This window comes from Mus caroli, chromosome 6 (assembly GCF_900094665.2).
Source record: "Mus caroli chromosome 6, CAROLI_EIJ_v1.1, whole genome shotgun sequence".
In the NCBI taxonomy this organism is placed as follows: Eukaryota; Metazoa; Chordata; class Mammalia; order Rodentia; family Muridae; genus Mus; species Mus caroli.
The window spans coordinates 122,344,651-122,355,549 of record NC_034575.1 but is presented as its reverse complement, the minus strand read 5'-3'; the positions used below and the strand labels follow the sequence as shown (position 1 = coordinate 122,355,549).

At 44.0% G+C, this 10,899-nt stretch overlaps 1 long non-coding RNA gene across 1 annotated transcript; it reads right to left on the bottom strand.

Moving 5' to 3' along the window:
• Positions 1–1,020: 1,020 nt before the first annotated feature.
• LOC110297130 lies at positions 1,021–5,125 on the bottom strand. Its single transcript, XR_002378252.1, has 4 exons — positions 5,013–5,125; positions 2,958–3,071; positions 2,780–2,842; positions 1,021–1,187 (listed from the first exon to the last, which is right to left on the bottom strand). It is a non-coding gene; the product is annotated as an uncharacterized LOC110297130 (long non-coding RNA).
• Positions 5,126–10,899: the final 5,774 nt, after the last annotated feature.

The following is a 10,899-nucleotide window of genomic DNA, read 5'->3' as shown; positions in this document are numbered from 1 at the left end:
TCTTGTGAGTGCAATACAATCCAATATTTCTTTCTTTTTTTTTTTTTTTTTTTTTTTTTTTTTTTTTTTTTTTTTTTTTTTTTTTTTTTTTGAGACAGGGTTTCTCTGTGTAGCCCTGAATGCCCTGGAACTCACTTTGTAGACCAGGCAGGCCTCGAACTCAGAAATTCACCTGCCTCTGCTTCCCAAGTGCTGGGATTAAAGGGGTGTGCCCCTTTAACCTAGTATTTATTTATGGATTCATATATCATGTAAGCATAATGTTTGTCTCAAAAAAGTGGTCAAGAATAGTTCATGAGAAGATTCTAGCAGTTTGGAGGCAAGACAATATGATCGCTCTTCTAACTGTTTGAGGAAAAAATACACAATGGGCTGGCAAGACAGCTCAGAGGTAAACCACTTCCTGCCAAGCCTGATGACCCGAGTCATCCTTGAGTCTCACGCGGTGGAAGGAGGTCCCTGACTTCTACAATCTGTCATTTGATCACCATACATGTGCCACACCATAGGTGAGCACACAATAGATACACGTACGTTTGTTAAGACACCACTCACTAAAACATACTGAAGCCACTCTCGAAGGATCATGGCAATAGGCCGCAATAGTCTGCTTGCTGTCAACCAATGTCGCCAACTACTGGATAGGTCATATCCTGAAGCCTATCCTATTACATGCTTAGGCTTGAAAGCTTGTCACGGTGGCAGTGACTCATCTGTTGCATCCAGGAAAGTGGTGGTTTGAGATGTCATCCTGGGTGGTTGAAAGGATCCTAGAGCAATGGGTTCTAAGGCACAGGCCATGTGTAAAACAATCTCTGTGTTCTCAATAGTGTAGCTACACAGCAGGGGCAGAAACCTGAGTTTTGTGCTTTGACGGGAAAGATTTGCTTTATATCAATGGTGACAGCTGTATACCTGGAACTACATTGCCATGCATGTATATGAATGTGTTTTATTTCTGTTTCTGGAAAAACTTACAAAATTAAAGAAAAAATGCAAGCTACACACAAATAGCGGGGGGTGGGGGGAGAGATGAGTTTAGAAAATGGCCCCCATCCTTTATTCACCCACAAAGGTCAGAGGGAGGAGAGAGGAAAAGAAACAGTGAGAGAGAAAGAGAGATGGGAGCAACTGCAGAGTCCTGTTTGATGGCAGAAATATGGCTTCAGACCTGGCACAAAGTTCACCTAAGGACAGTAAAGTAATGAAATCAGCTTTGAGATTTACAGTGACTATACCGTGAAAGCCACCCAATCTTTAAGGGACCCAGGGCTGTGTCTGACACCCAGAACAGGATTTTTTTTTTTAAATCTTTGAGAGGAGTCATTGTGCTGGGTGGCAGGGGATGCCTTCCACAAAGTCACAGCAACAGTTGTTACCAGAGTAAACAGGGCCCATGCTTCCAATGTACAACCTTGCAAACTGAAGACATAAAGATGATTCTTGCAGGCACACAAGCAATGCTGCCTGCCGTGAGGTCATTGGTGGCCTGGGGTGACCCAAGGCCAGCTTCTCAGAGGGTGCTTTGTCTGATAAGAATTTCTGTGGTGGCGGGGACATGTCTGATCACTGTGTACTGTGGTTGTCAACAGCCACATGTGACTCTGAGACCCTAGCCCTGAAGCCTGAGGGATGAAGAACAGAAGTTCAGCTCTGACCTAAACTCACTCAAGTGTGGCTATGTGGCTTAAAGCCATGGGCAGTAGGTAGCAAGAAACAGGTCTCAATTATACTTCCTAGGGATGAACCATTAGGGGTGCATTTCTTGTGACTTGAGTTTACTTTCTAACTTACAGGGCTGAGAGAGCCTAAAGCAGGAACCAAGTTTGACTCTGAAAACATTTCTGGGCCTGCTGAACCATGGGATGGATGGTTCAAAGGTCAAAGTCACAGGGCAGATGTATTCTTTCCTCTGAGACTTTGACAGGTGAATATTTCACACCACACTTACTGCTTTTTAAATAACTATTTCTGTTTGTTTGAGACAGAGCCTGTCCTGAAACTTGTATCGCATGCTGGCATGAAACTTGCAGCAATCCTCCTGCCTCTACCACCTGAGTGCTGAGATTGCACACATGAGTTACTACACCTTACTCAGATCACACACTCTTCATTTCAGATTGACTCTGTGTATTCTCTTCTGCTATAACAGAAACCTTAGTCTTGGTCATTTATCAAATATTGAAGCTGATTTGGCTGACAGTACTGGAGAGTTCTACATATTTATCTGAAGGCTGCTAGCAGAATAGTGGCTTCCAGGCAGCTAGGATGAGGGTTTTTTTTTTTTTTTTTTTTTGAAACAGGATTTCTCTGTGTAGCCTGGCTGTCCTGGAACTCACTTTGTAGACCAGACTGGCCTCAAACACAGAGATCCTCCTGTCTCTGCCTCTCAAGTGCTGGGATTAAAGGTATTCGGCACCACCACCCGGCTTTAGGAAGAGGGTCTTAAAGCCCATATTCACACTGACACACCTACTGCAACAAGGCCATATCTACTCCAACAGGGCCACATCCTCTAACAGTGCCACTTCGCGGGCCAAGCATATACAAACCACTATACCATGTCTTTATCACAGCAGTAGAAAGCAAGTGAGGACACTATTATTCAGTACTGGGAATTAAACTCAGGAAGTTTCGCATGCCGAACAGTGGCTCTACCACTGAGTAACATCCCCAGCCCTAAACTCGTTTTTTATCCATAACCTACTCCTGTAGTCACTAACCCATTCATGAAGAGCATCATTGACCCATTCATGAGTATGGAACTCTCACAACTTACTAGGTCTCATTTCTTAATACTCTTCCCACATCCATGGACTTCAACAAGAGATTTGCAGGAGATCTGAAAGACATAGCAGAAATTATAACCTATGTCCCTGTTCTGACCTTTTTATGCTTTCTAGATGTCTGCACCATTTTAACATGGGCTAAGGTCGCCATGACAATGGACCACATACCTTCTAGATGATGTGGCCCAAGAGAGCAAGGCTTGTCACCCTTTTCCTCATCTACTATTTCTTCCATTCTTCCTGGGACCTGTGTTCTACCTTCCGTAGGATCTTTTCATCTGCCTGCCAGGAGATAACACCACTTCAGAGAGACAACGGAAAGTTCAGGGACTCTCAGGTCCCCCTCAGTTTTCCAGATCCATTTGCCCACTTAAGGTAGCCACACATTCCTACCTCTCCTCACCGCATTGCCCCAGTCACCACAGTGAAAATGGTACCATGCTCCTCTTACAGATTAGTGAGTTGGTCTAGCTGCACACTAGATGAAACCCCAGCCATCAAAGGTCCCATTTCTCTCCTGGACTTTGTCTTTTTTCCCTTGTATTTCCCACTCATTCTCTTGCATTAAAGTATCTCTAGACTCTGCTACTCTTCTTAGTGCTATGGCAAAATAATTAATAGAAATAACTTCAGAGAGAAAAGTTTCATCTTGGTAGATGGTTTGAGGGGATACAGTCAATCCTGGCATAGGAGGTGTGGTGACAGGAAGTGTCAGGCACGACTGGGGCTGGTGTTTAATTTACTCTTTCTTTCTTTCTTTCTTTCTTTCTTTCTTTCTTTCTTTCTTTCTTTCTTTCTTTCTTTCTTTCTTTCTTTCTCTTTTTTATTTAGTCTGGGATCTCAGTTCACAGGATGATGCTACCCACAATTCAGAGGTGGTTTTCTCTCCTCCATTAAACCTCTCCAGAAACACAATGTTGTTGTTGTTGTTTTTAAATATATGTTTCCATAGACTATGTTCTTTTTAAAACAGGTTTATTTATTTTATTTATGAGTACACTGTAGCTGACTTCATACACACCAGAAGAGGGCGTCGGAACCTGATACAGAGGGTTGTGAACCACCCATGTGGTTACTGGGAATTGAACTCAGGACCTCTGGAAGATCAGTCACTGCTGTTAACAGCTGAGCCATCTCTCCAATCCCTGAGGTTGTTCTTTTATGGGTGACTCTAAAACTAGTCAAGCTGACAGTGAGAATTACTCCTCATATCTATACATATATTTTTGGAAAGGTAACTTCGGTCAGCATGTCTCCCATCTCTCTTCTGCTCTCTAGTTCTAAACTTCTTCAAACAGTACCACTGACATCTCTCCCTCTCTCCAGTCCCTTCAGTAGAACCGTTGTCACCTGTACCCACTTCTGCACCCAAACTGCCATCTCATTCAAAATAACCAGCATCCTCTCACTGTGTCTCTTACCTTACCCGAAAAGTGCTTCCTGTTTTCTATATGCTTCTCTCAAGGGTGCTCAAGCCAGAGACCCAGGAGCGTCCTTACCTCCCCCTCCCCCAATGCCCCAGCGTCCCAGTGCCCCAGCATGCTGTTCTTTGTTACAGTGCTCTGAAACATCTAGTCTCATAGTTGAGATGGTATGGAACTCCTGTTTCCAGAGTAGGATCTTAATTCCCTTTATCTAATTAGCACACTCCATCTTCCTGACTAAAGTGATTGGCTTGAGTCTCAGTAAGTAGTACCACCCCAGGTCACTCACTAAGCTCCAACTCCGAAACCACACATTATGAGGGGAGTGGACTTGTTGCTAACCCAACTGAAAGTATAGACTCTTAGGGTTTGACCATAGTTGTCTTGGAAGCACACAATAATAGAGAGGCCTGTTTGTGAGTAGAGTCATCATCTAGGATGGTAAAAATGGAGAGGCAGAAGGAAAACTACTCAGCCTGGATAAAGCAGCAGTAGTGTTAGATCAAACCTTTCCTGAAGGCCTGTTCTCAACATGCTTAGCTTTCTTAGCCAGTCAGTCTCTTTTTGCCCTCCCCTCCCCCACCACTTCCCCATCTCTCTCTCCTTAGGCCATGTGAACTCACACCTGTCACCAGAGAGTGCTCTAGATGGCACGGCTTCTTCATCCAAATCACTTTTCTAGATAGTCACAATATTTTGTAGATTTCTGTATTTAAGCCTTGATGCTTTATTTTTGCAGTGCTGATGATGGAGCCCATGGCTCCACCCCCATCAGAAGAGCGCCGTGCCCTTGACTTACATCTCCATCTTATTTAAAACATATAACGAGGCATAGCTTCATGTGTGTCATGACCGAGCTCAGTCCTAACAGCGTGACGAGGGGCAGTTCTGAGCTTCCTAATAAGATGTCACGGTAGGAAGGCCTCATGGATGACTGATTCAGCTGCTTGTTGATGTCATTGGGTTCCAAGCTTCTCCCCCCTCCTTGGTTATGACATCACCTACGGTATTGGCTTAATCATCCAGGCTAATGGGACCCTGGCTACAGCAATGACTCATCACGACGTGGCATCTAGGGAGTGTAGAAAAAGCCAACTCTCTATGCCTTTTTCTCACTAAAGATACATCCCCTTGAAGACCTCCGCAGGCATCCTCTCAGATCTCCTCGGCTGGCACTGGGTCGCACAGCAGGTTCTGGATGAGATCCCCTGGAGCAGAGAGCTCCTTTCCAGGCACGTGACTCTGTGGAAGGGAGCTCTGTTTGCAAACTCAGGAGGCCAGTCAGGGCTCACCACAACTGGTCACAGGTGGCTCCTGCAGAGGGCTCTGGACTCTCAGCATTCATCGGCTGAGACTTGACCCTCCAGCTCCACACTCTAACTTCTGGGTTTTTGCTATGGACTCACTTATGCAGCTAGATCTCACGGTGGGTTCTCTTTGTATCTCTAAGGATGGATCTCCAGTCCCCGCCATACCTATCAAACAGCTCTTGATGTTCCTCTTGTTATCTGGTTATTTTCCCTGAGAACGCTCCACTCATCTGCAAATCGCAGGCAGGAGACCACTCTTCCTGGCATACCTGCCCCTTGAAGTCTATAGTACATCGTATGGTGATTATCTCTTTGCTTGTTCCCACAGTTAGACTTTGACTGTCAGTTCAGAGCTTCTGGCTTACTCTCTGGTGTATCTCATAAAGATCAAGGCACTGGAAATACTAAAAAGAAAAATTTTAGTTGACTCCAAAATGCCAGACCTCTTGCTCTGACTCAGCCCCAGTGGTCCCAGAAAGGCAGAGCACCCCTCCAGTCCTTGTACATGCACAGGCTCCCTTCTAGTGACACCTCACAGCGGGTTCTTTACGCCAATTCCATTTACTGTGCTGGGAGACTCACAGTAGGTTCTCTACAGACTCGGGAGAGCTAGTCAACAAAAGTCGATAGACATTCATGGTGGGGGTCAAAACAAAGGAAACCTTTCTAGAAGAGGAAGAACTCCTTCAGCCTGTCAGTAACATAAAACGGAAAAGCCACCCAGCAGTAGAAAGGATGAATGTTCTCCTCTAAGATCAGGAACAAGGACAGACTATGTACCATTGCCAAGGCAGAGCAGGGAAGTAAAATTAAGTAAAAAGTCTTCACCGGTTAAACTCTCAAAAGTTACTAAAATTCCTAAGGTGTTTCTGTCAGGTCAACAAAAACTCAATGTATCTTTTTGACCATGTTGTGTTTTTTTTTCTTAAGATTTATTCATTTTTATTTTATGTATATGAGTGTTTTGTTTGCATGTATGCGTGTATGTCACAGACATGCCTGGTGCTCGAGGAATCCAGAATATGGTATTAGATTCTCTGGAAGGGGAGTCGCAGGTGGTTATGATCCACCACATAGGAATTGAACCAGGTCCTTTGCAAGAGCGGCAAATGCTCTTAACTGTTGGGACATTTCTCCAATCCTGACAGGGTATTTTAAATATTAACTCATTTATTCATCATTCATAAGCAGTAAATCATGCTGGTTTTAAGTATACCATTATATGAGTTTGGACTGGCTTAGAGACCCATGACTACCATCAAAATCCAGTACTTCTAAAATCGTGTTAAGCCACTCTGCAGACAATCCCCTTGCCCGGGGACAGGAGCCATTGGTTCCTGTTTGATTCATGACTTTATATAAATGAAACATGCGGTGATTTTTTTAGATCCTTAAATCTTCTGGCCACTTTTATTTTAAAAGACGTATTATGTTTTATTGTTTTCCATGTGCGAGTGTTTTTGCCTGTTTATACGGCTGTGCACTACGTGCATGCCTGGTGCCCGTGAAGGCCTGGAGATGGTGCTGGAGCCATTGGAACTGGGTTCGTCCACAGTAGGTTGTGAACAGCCACGTGGGTTCTTGGAATTGAATTCCAGAGAAGGGAAGGCAGTGCTCTTAACCTCTGAGCCGTCTCTCCAGCCTCCTGGCCATTTGATAGCACAGACTTCTAATTAAGTTGTAAGATTGCATCTGTGTTTGAATGTGAGACCTCTGTCTGCCCGATGCTCACGTTGTAAATATTTTCTGAGTCTGTGATGCCCTTGCCATTTTCTAATCCTGGTCATTTGAAGAACATAAACTTTTAACTCTCGAGTTTTACAAAGATCAATGTCTCCAGTTTTCTTTTTCAGGGCTTGTGTTGTTTTGTGTAAGTTGTAAGGACTTTCTTATTTTCTTCCAGAAAGTTGCATATCTTTGAAGGCATAAGATAAATGTTGAGATTGATAGATATCCAACTGTCTTGGGTCCATATGTGGGGAAAACTGTATTCTCCCCTTTGAGTTAGCTTGGTGCCTTTGTTGCAGGTCTACTGAGTACAGGGGAATGGGTTGATTTCTTCCATGCAGCTGTGTGTCTTTCCCTATACCAATGCTGTCTAACCGCAAGGCAATGTGAACCCTGAAACCCAACTCTTTTCAGGACTTTTAAAGCTATTTCAGATGCTCTGTAATTTCCTACAAGTCCTAAAACCATCTTGAATTTAGAATCAGCCTGACATTGTGTTGAGCATTCTGATCAGTTTGGGAAGAACTTACAGCCTAGCAGGGCAGAGCCTTCCAGCCTTGATCATGACCTAGTGTGCCTTTCCATTGACTTAGACCTTCCTCCATTTTATTTCAAGGATGCTTCAAACTCCTCCATGCACAGGTCTTACATGCAGCACAAACTGTTATGTGCATCTGATTATTCTATGTGGTTTCATTTTATTATAAATAATAGAGATAGATTGATTTTCACATTTTTACCCTGAAATTGTAGGCTTACTAAATTCATTTAATATTCGGAGTAGATTTTTAAAGGCAGATCCCATAGGATTTCCTACACCTACAATCATGCTATCTACAAACAAAGGCAGTTTTTCTTCTTCCTTTCCAGTCCGTATGTTTCTTATTTCTTTCTGTTGCACTAGGGAGGACCTCTAATGCACTGTTAAGTAAGCAGTGGGAACATGTTCACGCCTTGTTCCTGAGAGAGAGCATCCAGCCCTTTCAAGTGTGGCATTAGCTCTGGGGTGTTTTTATAGATGTCATTAATCAGGTTGAGGAAGTTCTTTCTCACCCTGGGAAGGCTTCCTGGGCTTTGTCTTATCATGAATGCCATGTTTGAATCTTGTTAAACAGCGTTTCTAACAGTACAGACTCTCCTGCAGTCCCTTAACAGAAGACCAACTGCATTGGCTCCTCATAGAAGCTGAAGGGACTCTGCCCCCAGAGATCTTCGCTCACTCCTGGGTTGTTAGTTTGCAGCTTCTTCTTTTCTTATGCTTTCCCTCATGATTTTTGGTCGCCTTTGCCTCTGCAGAGTTCAGTACCAGACTCAGTGAGACAATCAGACTTTGCTTGCGTTCTTTCTCTCTGTAAGGTTTCGGGAAAGTGCCTCTAGGCAAGAAGCACAGACTCATCATAGATCTCACTTAATTTACTTCTAAACGATCACAGTTGCCCAGCACCGCCATCACATCTGTATCTACATCTGAATGATATATATCTATATCATACAATAAATATTCAGCTAAATATACACATATAGCACATGTTTATAAATAGCAAATACACATATTTTTAGCATATGTCAAAAACAGTCTTGTACCTCGTATTATGATGTGGCCGAATGTTAAAGGTACCTGTAACAACTCTGAATAAGAAGGAAAGCATTTGATCTTCCATCTGATGCTTGAATAGCTAGGATGTGTTTTGTCCCCGTGGGTGGAAACTAAAGGCTCATTTAACATACTGGTTTTCCTAACCCTATTGGACTTCCTGTCTTGGATGATGGTGTTTGGTTGAGTATGAACTTGATACCATCAGACTTCTCACAACAGCCTGTGATATAGGCACTGCATTTCACTCGCACAAAATGTCCTTTCCTTATTGATAAACAAGGGAGAGGGATCTGTCTCATGTTTAGATGACCGTGGTGGCTAGTGTTGGTTATCAGCTTGACATGCCTGGAAAGAGGGAACATCCACTGATGAGGGGTTTCTTCCATCAGACTGGCCTGTGGCCATGTGTGTGTGTGTGGGGGGGCACTTTCCTGATGGCTGATTTAGGTGAAGAGCCCCGGCCCACTGAGGGTGGTACCATCTCTGGGCAGGTAGGCCTGTGTAAGAACAGTATCTGAGCATGCCAGAGGTGACAGCCAGAGGTGACATGCCAATAAGCACCCATCCTCTGTGGCTTCTGCTTCAAGCTTCTGCCTTGAGTTCTTGCCTTGGCTTCCCCTGATAACAGACTAATCTTTAAGGAAAACTAAACCTTTCCTCCATGGTCGATAAGACTTGAGGGCCTTCAACGGTGCAATTAAAAATGCTAGCGGAAGGGAAGATCTAGGATTGTGGTGACAGACATGTTGCTCACTGTTGTCTTGGTTTAGGTGTTTCTAAGTTTTTTTTTTTCTGACCCCTAGTAATTCTATATACCTGTGTGTAGTTCTACCTCGGCACATAGGATCTTCTGCCTTGAGAAGTGGTTTTCAATCCATGGGTCATGACCCCTCTGGGGGTTGAGCAACCCTTTCACAGGGGTCACCTAAGACCATCAGAAAACACAGATGTTTACATTATGACCCATAACAGTAGCAAAGTTACAGTTATGAAGTAGAGACAAAAATAATTTTATGGCTGGGAGTTACCAAAACATGAGGAACTGCATCATGAAAGGGTCACAGCATTAGGAAGGTCGAGAACCACTGGTCTAGAGGTGCTTCCCAGAAGCTGTGCAGATAGACGAAGCTCAAAGATTCCTTCCCTTGCTGGTCACACTGCCCTCAGCAGGGTGGGGGTGAGTCCTCACAGACACCCCTTCCTGGTGAGACAGCTTCTTCACTGCCACGTTGTGACATTTAAGAAAACAACCCCAAGAAGGAAGCTATATTTAGAACTAGTTACACATTTTTTTCCCCATAAAAGATCATCAGGACTAATTCTATGTCAAGTCACATCTAAGTTTCTGTCAAACAAGCATGGCCTGGTTGCTTCACTGCACCAGGCCTCAGCACAGGGAGCCCCTGGCTGCTTTCCTCACCCCATACATAGTCTCTTTTATTCTCCTGGTGGTTAATACTTGCTTCCTGAGGAGATTTCTCCTGATGGTGGACATGGTGCCTAGAACTCGGACTATTCATTGCGCCTCCCACCACTCCTCCATGTGCCCCCTCCTCTCTTTGTGTGGAGCATAACTGTCTTCTCCCAAAGCTCAACTGTCATTTTCTTCTTATATCCTACCCCTCTTTCCTGTCTCAATTACACACTGATTTTTCTCTTCTGCATCAACAATCCTTCCTTTTCTACGGAATCACGCTCATTAGCATACAAATGTCCTGAAACCGCTCTTATCTTTTCATAAAGTCTTGTTCCCTCCACTTTTCTTCAGCCTACTACCCCACCCTTCTGTTTCTCTTGACATCTAAAACTTCTTCTTACCCACTGCAGTCGTCCCTCTATTTCCCTTTGACAGTACAGATCTAAAGCTGGCAGCTCATTCCCAGTTCCACATTCTACTTAATCTACCAACAGCACACAGCTCTTGCTTGATCCCACTCCTTTTGGAACACAGATTTCATCCAACTTCAGAAGCCCCATGTTCTCCTTGCTTATGCTGCCTAATCATTCTCTGACTATGTGCTGGCTCTTTTCTCCCCTCCCCTCCCCTCCCC